Source organism: Gossypium hirsutum, chromosome A03 (assembly GCF_007990345.1).
Source record: "Gossypium hirsutum isolate 1008001.06 chromosome A03, Gossypium_hirsutum_v2.1, whole genome shotgun sequence".
In the NCBI taxonomy this organism is placed as follows: domain Eukaryota; kingdom Viridiplantae; phylum Streptophyta; class Magnoliopsida; order Malvales; family Malvaceae; genus Gossypium; species Gossypium hirsutum.
The window spans coordinates 37,304,925-37,315,227 of record NC_053426.1 but is presented as its reverse complement, the minus strand read 5'-3'; positions in this window follow the sequence as shown (position 1 = coordinate 37,315,227).

Below are 10,303 nucleotides of genomic sequence, written 5' to 3'. Positions count from 1 at the left end.
TTTAAGTAGTTACTAGTAGAGTATATGGCAACTTGATTGTCCCTAATGTTTTAGAGAATTTCTATGGTTGGCGGCTCAAAACTAAATGCTAACAAACAAGGTACGTGTTCGACGGCATATGGCAACTAATCCTTGTGCGGCGTGTGGCTTTGAAGTCGAATCCATCAACCATGTCTTTCATTTTTGTCTCCCAGCATTGACAGTTTGGTCACAACTTATTAAACCTAAAGAGCTACAAGAGTTTCTGAGTTAGTTGTTGAATGAATGGATTCATATGTAAACATATCAAACCCCCTTCGATTTTTAGATGCCCCAAATAATTGGAGAAGGCTGTTTGGCATGGTATGCTGGTGTATTTGGAAACAACACAATAGTGAGGTTTTTGGCTTTCTTTCAATGCTTGAGGGTTGCATTATCAATCGAGCTCATTGGCTTTGTGTTGAGAGGGATGGTATCCAGGTTGGCCATAAGTTTTCTCATGGAATGAGTTGTAATAGAGTAAGTACACTAGTACATTGGGAAAAATAGGACGTTGGTTGGTTGAAGGTCAATACTGATGGGGCCAAGGACATACATTTGGACCATGCAATTGTTGGCAAGGTCATAAAGGACTATACTGTTGGATTTTTTATGAAGGGGAGTTTGAAACAAAAGAAAAAAAAATAAAAAATGGAGAAATTAATTTTTGGTGAACTGTTTCATCAAAAACATTGATGTATAGTTTACATGAAAAATTATGCTTACATAAGCTAAAAATATTAATAATATATAACAACTTAGCTTAATTCAGTGACTAGATTCATATAACTCTAATCGTCTACCAAAATGTTAATAAAAAGTTATTGCAGTTTCAGTGCAAGTTGGCAAGTTGGTAACTTGTAGAGTGAAGAGCTCGCAGGTAAGCTCTCATGCTTGGTGAGCTTGTAGTGTTGATGAGCTCACACATTTTGGTGAGCTCGCAGTTATAGTGAGCTCGCAGTTTAGGTGAGCTTACTATTTTGTAAAGCTCACATATTTGGTGAACTTGCAGGTTCGGTGAACTCACACATTTGGTGAGCTCGCAGTTCGCAGTTAGCATGGATGGTCATTTCGCAACACTCCTCATTGACCTTCATGCTTCGAACTCCAATATCATAACGCAACTTTTTAAATCTTATCTTCCCAAGAGGTTTTGTTAGAATATCAACTAAATGGTCTTGTGAACTGCAATGAACTAATGTAACTTCCTTGGCTTGCTCCACTTCTCTCACAAAGTGATACTTGATTTCAAAGTGTTTTGTTCTACCATGGAACACCGAATTTGCAATTGCAATAGTTGATTGGTTATCACACTTGATATTTGTTGCTTCTTCTTACTTTAAATTTAAGCCATTCAGTAGTTTTCTCAACCAAAGGGCTTGATTTACAACTATTGCAATTGCGACATACTTAGCTTCAGCAGTTGACTATGCTATTGTTTCTTGTTTCTTCGACTCCAACAAAACACACTCGATCCTAGAGTGAAGAAATAGCCTGAAGTACTCTTCATGTCTTCAGAAGATCCAGCCAATCAATGTCTGAATACCCAAGTAGCTTGATCTTTCCAGTCCTCATAAACTTCACTCCATGATCTAAAGTTCCTCTTAGGTATCATAGAACTCTTTTTGTTGCCTTGTAATGGTTCACATTACAACAATACATAAACCTTGACAATAGACTTACAACAAACATGATGTCAAGTCTGGATGCTGTCAAGTAAAGTACACATCCCACCAAGCTTCTGTAGCTTGTTTCATCAACCTTTTCAACATCTTCATTGCTGGTGAGCTTCTCACTTTAAGCAATAGGGGTGCTCACAAGTTTACAATTCTCCATGCTATATCTTTGCACGATTTTTATAGCTAACCCCTTCTAGTTTATGAAGATTGCATTGTGAGCTTGGTTTACCTCCAAACTGAGGAAATATGTCATTTCACCTAAGTCTAACATTTCAAACTTATCTTGTATCTGATCTTTGAATATAATTACCAGTTTTTTGTTGCTCCAACTACAAGTAAATCATCAACATATAATTAAATAATGAGGAGTATTTTATTACCAGTTTTCTTCACATATAAAGTGGGCTCGCTGATGCTTCTTTCAAAACCCATTTTTGTAAGGAGACTGTCAATTCTTTCATACCACGCTCTTGGTGCTTGCTTCAAACCATACAGCGCTTTGTGCAGTTTATACACCTTGGCCTCACACCCAGGTACTGTGAACTCTTGTGGTTGTTTGACATAAATCTCTTCTTTCAAATAACCATTTAAGAAGGCTGACTTCACATCCATCTGATGTATTCTTCAACCCTTTTGGGCAACAAAGTTAGTAGCAATCTTATGGTGTCTAACCTTGCAACAGGGGCAAAGGTTTAGTGAAGTCTACCCCATATTGTTGTCTAAACCCCTTCACAACCAACCTCGCTTTATATCTGTTGACTGATCCATCAAGATTCATCTCGCTTCTGAACACCCATTTGACACCAATTACTTTCTTGTGAACTGGTCTATCCATAAGCTCCCATGTTTCATTTTTTTTATCATGGTGATCTCATCTTTCATAGCTGTTTGCCATTCAGCTTCTTGAGCAGCTTCTTCAAAAGTGACTTGTAAGACATCGAAAATAAGTCTAGTAGTTTTAGGTAAGTTTACTAGGTTCCAAGTGAAAATTGGGAATTAATTGGGTTAATTAGCGATTTATATTCTTAATTAGTTAGCTTAATTTCATCTAAAAATCGGTAAATAATATTTCAAAAAATGAAAATATTTTTAAAAAATTAATTTTATGGTTTTAAATAATTTTTGGGTGAAAATAAATATATTGGGTTAAATTGGAATTTAAAAATAGTTTAAAATAGGGGTTTAATTGGGTGATTTAAAATATTAATTATATAGGACTAATTTGAAAAACAAGGGAAATGTGTAAGAGGTTTTGTAATGACCCAAAATTCACGGGCATCAGAAAAGTGCAATATCGGGCCTCCGTCTTAGTAAACTGAATTAGTAAATAATTATTAGGAGTAATTATGAGTCTAGTAGTGAGCTTAATTAAGTTTTAATTAGGTGAATTTAGCTTAATTAATAGTAATTAGGAAAAAAGACTAAGGTGAATAAGGGGTAAAAGTTTAATTATAGATTAAAAAGGAAATAACAAGGACCAAATAAGCAATTAAACCTATTTGAGAAGATGAGGCGGCAAAATGGAGTAAAAATCTAAGATTTTTACTTTAACATGATTATATAAATATTTAATTTAGTTATAAAATTTTATTAAATCAATTTAAAATAATTAGATTTTTATATGATAAATAAAGTATGATTTTGACAAGTGGATGGTGATAAAAATATACAAATGTAATAATAATATGAATATAATTGTAACATAAATATTTAATTATTTATTATTTAAGTAAATAGATATTTATTACTTATTATTATTAAGTTAAAAGATATTTATTAATTAAATAATTATATTATAAGATTTTTATGTGATAAATAAATTAAATAATGACAAATGTATGGTGATGAGACCATACATTTGTAATAAATATAAATATGTACACTTATTATATAATTATTAATTTACTTAATATTAAAATAAAAGATATTTTAATATATGATATTAATATTATATTATGTTAATAAAATAATAAAGCATAAAAGAAATAAGAAACAAAGATAGAAAAGAAGAACAGAATAGCAAACGGGAAAGAAAGGAAGAAAAGGGAAAAGAAAAAAAAAGAAAAGGAAAAACTAGGGATTTGAAGCTTTAAGTTTTAAAAGGTAAGTCAATTAAGTCATTTTTACTTAATTTTGATATTTTTGAAGTCTTAAAACAAGATTTTGATAAAATTAAGTTAATATTTTGGAAGTTCATAGGTTTTCAAATATAGTTCATGTAGAACAAAAATATGAGTTAGGGGTTTAATTGAATAAATTTCAAGTTAAAAGTGATAAAGTGATTATATTGTAAAAGAAGCTATAATTTTTGTGATAAAGGGATTAAATTGAAAGAAGTTTTAGATTAGGGTTTTATTGTGAATATTGAATAGTTGAGTTGAATATAGCAAGAAACTAAGTAGAAAAGAAGTATGAATTGAGTTAGAAAAGTAAGTGAATTTTAGATTAGGATTAAATTGGGAATAAGTAGGAATTGAATAAAAATTCAATTATTTGTCATAATTTAATGCTGTAATTAATAGTAAAAATTATTATTATTTTTTTGTAGCTAATAAGGAACCCGAGCCATCAGCATTAAAAAGAAAGGAAAAAGTTGTCGAGGAGTAACCGAATAAATCCAGGTTTGTATTACTATAATTCAAGTTATTTATTATTAAATGTTAAATTTTTATTTATGTGTATAGTAAATAAAATATGAGGTTATTATTATCATTATTATTATTGTTGTTGTTGTTGTTGTTGTTGTTGTTGTTGTTGTTGTTGTTGAGATGAGTGAGAATTAAATTGAATAAATGATATGAATTGGTATTTGAATTGTATATTGACTAAAAGCGGAAAATGAATTTGAATCGAATTGTGACTGATATTGAGTTGTGAAAATGTGTGAATTGTAAATTGAATATTGGTTGAAAGGTGGAAGATAATTGAATTGATTCGTAAATGAATTGAAAGTGAATCGAATACCCTATTAACTAGTCGGGCTGAGTCGGATATAGTTGGCATGCCATAGGATTTGAAGAGTTCAGGGATACTTCGACCTCGAGTCGATAAGACAGTGGGTGTGACAGCCCTAATTTGGCCCTAGTCGAAAAGTGGTTTCGGGATCACAAAACCGAGTCACAAAAATAATTAAATGTTATATTCTATGTTATTTATATGTGAAAGTGCATGTGTGAAAATTTCATGCTTTGATTTTGTCATTTGAGAGTAAAATTATGAAATAGGACCTATGTGAAAATTTCTGAAAATGCTATAGGCTAAATTGTAGTGGCCAAATAATTTGTAGTGCAAAATAGGAGGATTTGCATGTCAAACCCCCCACTTTTACATGTAGTGGCCGGCCAAGGTGATGGGTATTAGATAAAATATGCATTTTAGCATTATAATAGCTATAATGGATTGTGGGCATGATAAGCTTTTGTGTAAATTTTTTTATTGAAGTTATGGCTTAGTTATGACACAAATTAATATATCATTTATGTGTCATAAAATGTTGGGGAATAAGAATAACAAAAAAAAGATGGAAAGAACAAAGTTTTGTTCATTCTTGGTTCTTCATAGCCGAAAATAGGAGAGCAAGAGGGGGGAGATCTCTTGAATATTCAGTCACTTGGGGAAGAAAAATCCAAGGTAAGTTCATAGTACTTTGCTTCTATTTTGATGTTCATGGGTTCTTTTTAATTCTACCTTAACTCATGAAGCATATTTTGGTTTTTGGTTGTGTTGTGAGCATTTGATCATGAATTTAAAATGAAGGAAATGGTTGTTGTTTCGTGTTCTTATGATGAAAAATGGAAGATAGGTGAAGTTGAGCCAAAACAAATGAGCATGCATGTGCCTTAGATGCTAAGGGAAAAATCGGCTATCATGTTTGTGCTTTAAAATGATGAAATGGAGATTATGCTTAAGTAAAATCATAGATATGTGATGATTGATTGGTGATATACATGTTTAAATAACATGCATGCAAGGTTTGTGTGAATGAGTGATTTGGTAATAAATCTGCTTGGGACAGCAGCAGTAACGTGACTTTGGAAAATCACCATAAATTGTGGGAGATGAGTTAGAAGCTGAATAAATTATGGGGTTAAATCTTAATGAGTCTAGTTTCTTATAAAAGAAACCGTGTAAGAAAAGAAATTTCCAATAATGAGATATTTGAAGTGATGTGAGACAGGGTCAGAATGACTTCTAGATCCTCTGTTCTGTTTTTATAAAATCATTATAAATTTTAAAAAAATGGTCATAAGATGAAATTTATATGCTTATATTCCTTAATGAGTCTAGTTTCAAATGAAATAAACGAGAACATATTTTGAATTTTGTACAATGAGAAATTTGATTCGTAGTGAAGAGTGGTCAGATTAGTCAAATAGCGAAACAAGGGAAACTTTAAGAAAAATCTGGTATTGATTGGCCAAACCAAAAATTCTGAAAATTTTATGGATAGAAGATATATGAGTCTATTTTCATGGAAAATTAATGGAAATTTATTTTTAGTTTCGTAGCTCCAGTTATAAATGATTTAGTGACTGTTGCTCAGGAAGATAGCTTGCAGTGAAATTATGATTATGTGGTAAACATTGACAAAAATTTGTTAATGAGTTGCTTATTGATTTCTTATAAGCTTACTATGATTTGTATGTGTGAAAGTCGAATATATATATATTATATATTCTGAAAGTGATGCTTGAATAGTCGAATAATGACTAAGTTTAAAATTGTTGAATTTAAGCTCAAGAGCATAGAGGGGCAAATTCGGATAAGGGGAAAAGAGAAAGTAATCGAATAGCCGTTGTAATCGTTCGGCAACATTCAAGGTAAGTTCTTAAGTGTTTAAGCTCGATTCCTTTTTATATGCCTAAGAGTTAAATTAATATGGTAAAGGGAATATAAATTTTATTTAGTTAATGTGCCAAATATGTAATGATTTAAGGCTATGAGCCGATTATGGCTATTATGCCTAAGTTGAATTGGATTTGGAAATTTGATGCACTAAATGAGTGTTACAATGAGTAAACTATGCTGTATATGTGCTGGTGGAGATATCACGATTGTGATTATTGAATATCTAAAGGAAACCATGATGTGTATACAATTATTATATTTAGTCCGTTGTGGGAGCCGAAGGTGGCTTGGTACTAAAGTGATTAAATGTGAACTTCGATGAGGTAACTGTTAGTGATCGATGATATAAGTTATGCATTATAATATATATTCGGGTTTCAAACCTAGCAGACGTAATGCCAGTGAAATGACATCGGACTTAAAGGTCTAGCAGGCTTATGGCCGGTGATGAAATCAGGTTATTACCTAGCAGGCAAATTGCCGATAAACTATTAAAATTGTGGTGCTATAAGACTATGGGCTAATGCGATATGTGGATTCGTTCCGTATAGTAAATTATTCAGGTACGAACAACCTAATTAAGTACATGTAAATTAAATGAATTTGATGATTGATGTGAATCGAACGTATAAGAAATGGTTTCATGTTTATGTTCAACTATGAGACCTTGTGTTAAATCGACAATCGAATTTGTTCAAATACATTAAGTTGGTCAGGTATGCGATATGTACTTATGCATGTTAAATCGATTGGAATTGAATCACAAATGTGAATTGAGAAGCATAGGTAAAAATGCCTATATGTGAGTAAGGGTAAAACCATCGTAAATTATCGATAAGGATGGGCTATGTGCGGAACCATCTTATAATTGCTAATTTAAAAGGTTGTGTACGAATCAGTGAGCAATATGTACATATTAGATAAATTGTGACCTTTTGGTTCTACCTGAATTAAGTCGAGCGATAAATAATTTATATATATGACTTATAGTTGAATGGTCACTATGGGTTAAGTTTGAATGGTGAAATGGATATGTGATATTTACGTATGACTTTTGAACCGAAATGTAAATGATGGTGTTCATAAGGAGCTTATATCCGAATGTAGCAAATGACTACTAATGTGATATGTTGAATGAGAGGTGTTAAAATATGATTAAATATGCATGATATTTGATGTATATCCGGGTTAAATCCCGCAGGCTTCGTGCTGCTAATATATCCGGGTTAAATCCCGCAGGCTTCGTGCTAGTATTATATCCGGGTTAAATCCCGCAGGCCTAGTGCTGGTATTATATTCGGGCCTTTGAGCCTAGCAGGCTGTAATGCCGGTGAAATGATATGTTATGTGAATTCGGTGTTCCTTGTAAGATAGGGATTTAGCCGAATGTTAAAGATGAAATGATAGTGTATTGTATCATGCTTATATGGCCTAATGGCAAGTATAACATGTTGGTAAATATGTAATGTGCTTTTATAATCAAATGATAAGTTTGAAATGAATGTGAGTGAAATGTTATGCATAAGCTATCAAAAGCTAAGTGTGAAAATGAGATGAAAGAAAAGTGTTTGAGATGTATAATTATATACGTTCGAATGATGTTAGTACTTAATTGAAATGAATATGTTATATGGAACTTGTTGATTTGATTATTCGGGCCCCGAGCCTAGCAGGCGAAATGCCGGTGATTTGAGAAAAATCTAAGACTAAAGTATCTCGTATTAGATTGACAAATGAATACATTCAATACGTTAAGTGGGCCAGGTACACATTATGTACTCATATGTGAGTTTGATTTGCAGTGAATCATAAGTGTGCATTGTGATACATACGTGAATAAATGTTATAACTATATCTATGGTCATGATACACCGGGTTAGGGTGTGAAAGTATGTGAAAGTATTTGATTTAATTATGTTATACGAATTCAGATTAAGTGTGATAAGAATGCTGAACATGCATTATGTGTTTGTGTGTATTCGGCCAGATGGCAATATACCTAGAATATGACCTCTTAAGAAATTGAAAAAAAACCAAAGTATAATTGCGTTTATTTGTTTACATTGCTTAAGACTTACTAAGCTTATGAAAGCTTACTCCGTTGTTACATTCCTCTATTTTATAGATTGTTGACTTCAGTTACCTGCTCGGGTTAGAGTTCGCCGGAGATATTATCACACTGTTGAGCTCACGCTATTGGTGTAAGTAAATCCTAGTATTTCGAGTCTATGGCATGTATAGGGTTTTAATGTTGAGTATGTGATATTATAATTTAGCCAAAGGTGTTGGCTAGTGATGTTTTAGGCCTCGTAAGCCCATATATGGGACAGATTGCATATGAAAAGAAAAGTTTTAAATTGATTGAAATTTTTCGGCACGGTTTTTGTGTGATTGACTGAGTTTAAGTCGGGTAACACCTCGAACCCTATTCCGGTAAGGGATACGGACGAGGGGTGTTACATTAGGTGTCATTATTTTACTTAGGATAGATTCAATGAGGTACTGGGTACCACTTTACTTCGGCTCTACCGATGAGACACTAGGTTTCAACTTTGCTTCAAACTATCTGATGAGGCACTGGGTGCCAAACTTGTGTGTTTGGTTGGATCCATGTATCCACCAAAGTCCGAGTTTGTTAATAGGGGTAATTAAAGAAAAAGTTAAACTGAATGAAATGAATTGGTTGAGCCATTGAAAGAAATGTGAAAATGGAACGTGAATTAAAAAAATGTAATTTGAATATGAGTATGAGAATGGAAAGCATGAACCAATGGTTCATGAGATGGATAATGGCTCAACATGAATGTATATGATTTCAATTGTTGATTAGCTAAATTGAATTGTATGAATATATTGAGAATGTCAAATTTATGTTTGAATTGGTTTAGTAAAAAAAATAAAATAAAATAAATAAAGTTATATGATTTAATGATATGATTATTATGTTTATAATTTGAATTATGGTAATACCACTGAGTATAAAATACTCAGCGTACGATTGTTTCTGTACGCAGGTTAATAGGTGTTCAGAGTCTTGGTTCAGCATCCAGGCGATCCTGACTCCAGTACAAAACTCGGTGATGTATTCTTCTTTTGGTAAAAGTGACATGTACATAAGTGTTATTTTGGTCACTTTAAAATACTATATGATTTTTGTTGTAAATAATGGTATTTAGTATTTTGGCATTTAAACTAATGAAATGGTATGAAAATTTATATGATATACATGGTATAATTGGTGCTAAATTCAGAATGGAATGAATGAAATTCTAATTTAATTTTTAATGGTAATATAAATGTTCATAGAGTAAATTATCAAATTATTGTTATAGGTATGATTTTCATACGATTAAATATGAAATTGCATTGGTTGAAATATTAGTATTGGATTGGTCCCGGTTTGAAATTGTAGGGAAGGTTAGATATTTATAAATGGGTGATATTGAGTTTAAAAAAAATCCTCGGAGCACCCGAACAAGTCCCGATTCCCCTCTAATACGTATTTTGGGATTTGAGGGTCCAATTAAGGGACTTTATAATTATTTTATAGTATAATATGTTCGATAATTATTTGAATATTAATCGTAAATTTTTCGATTGTTCGGTAATGCCTTATAACCCTGTTCCGGCGACAGTTCAGGGTTAGGGGGTGTTACATTTTGTTGGTATCAGAGCTATCAAGTTTAGCTGATTATCAGACTAAATTGAGCTCGAAAACTAAGTCTAGATGTACATGCCACTGTCGAGTCGAAATTGAG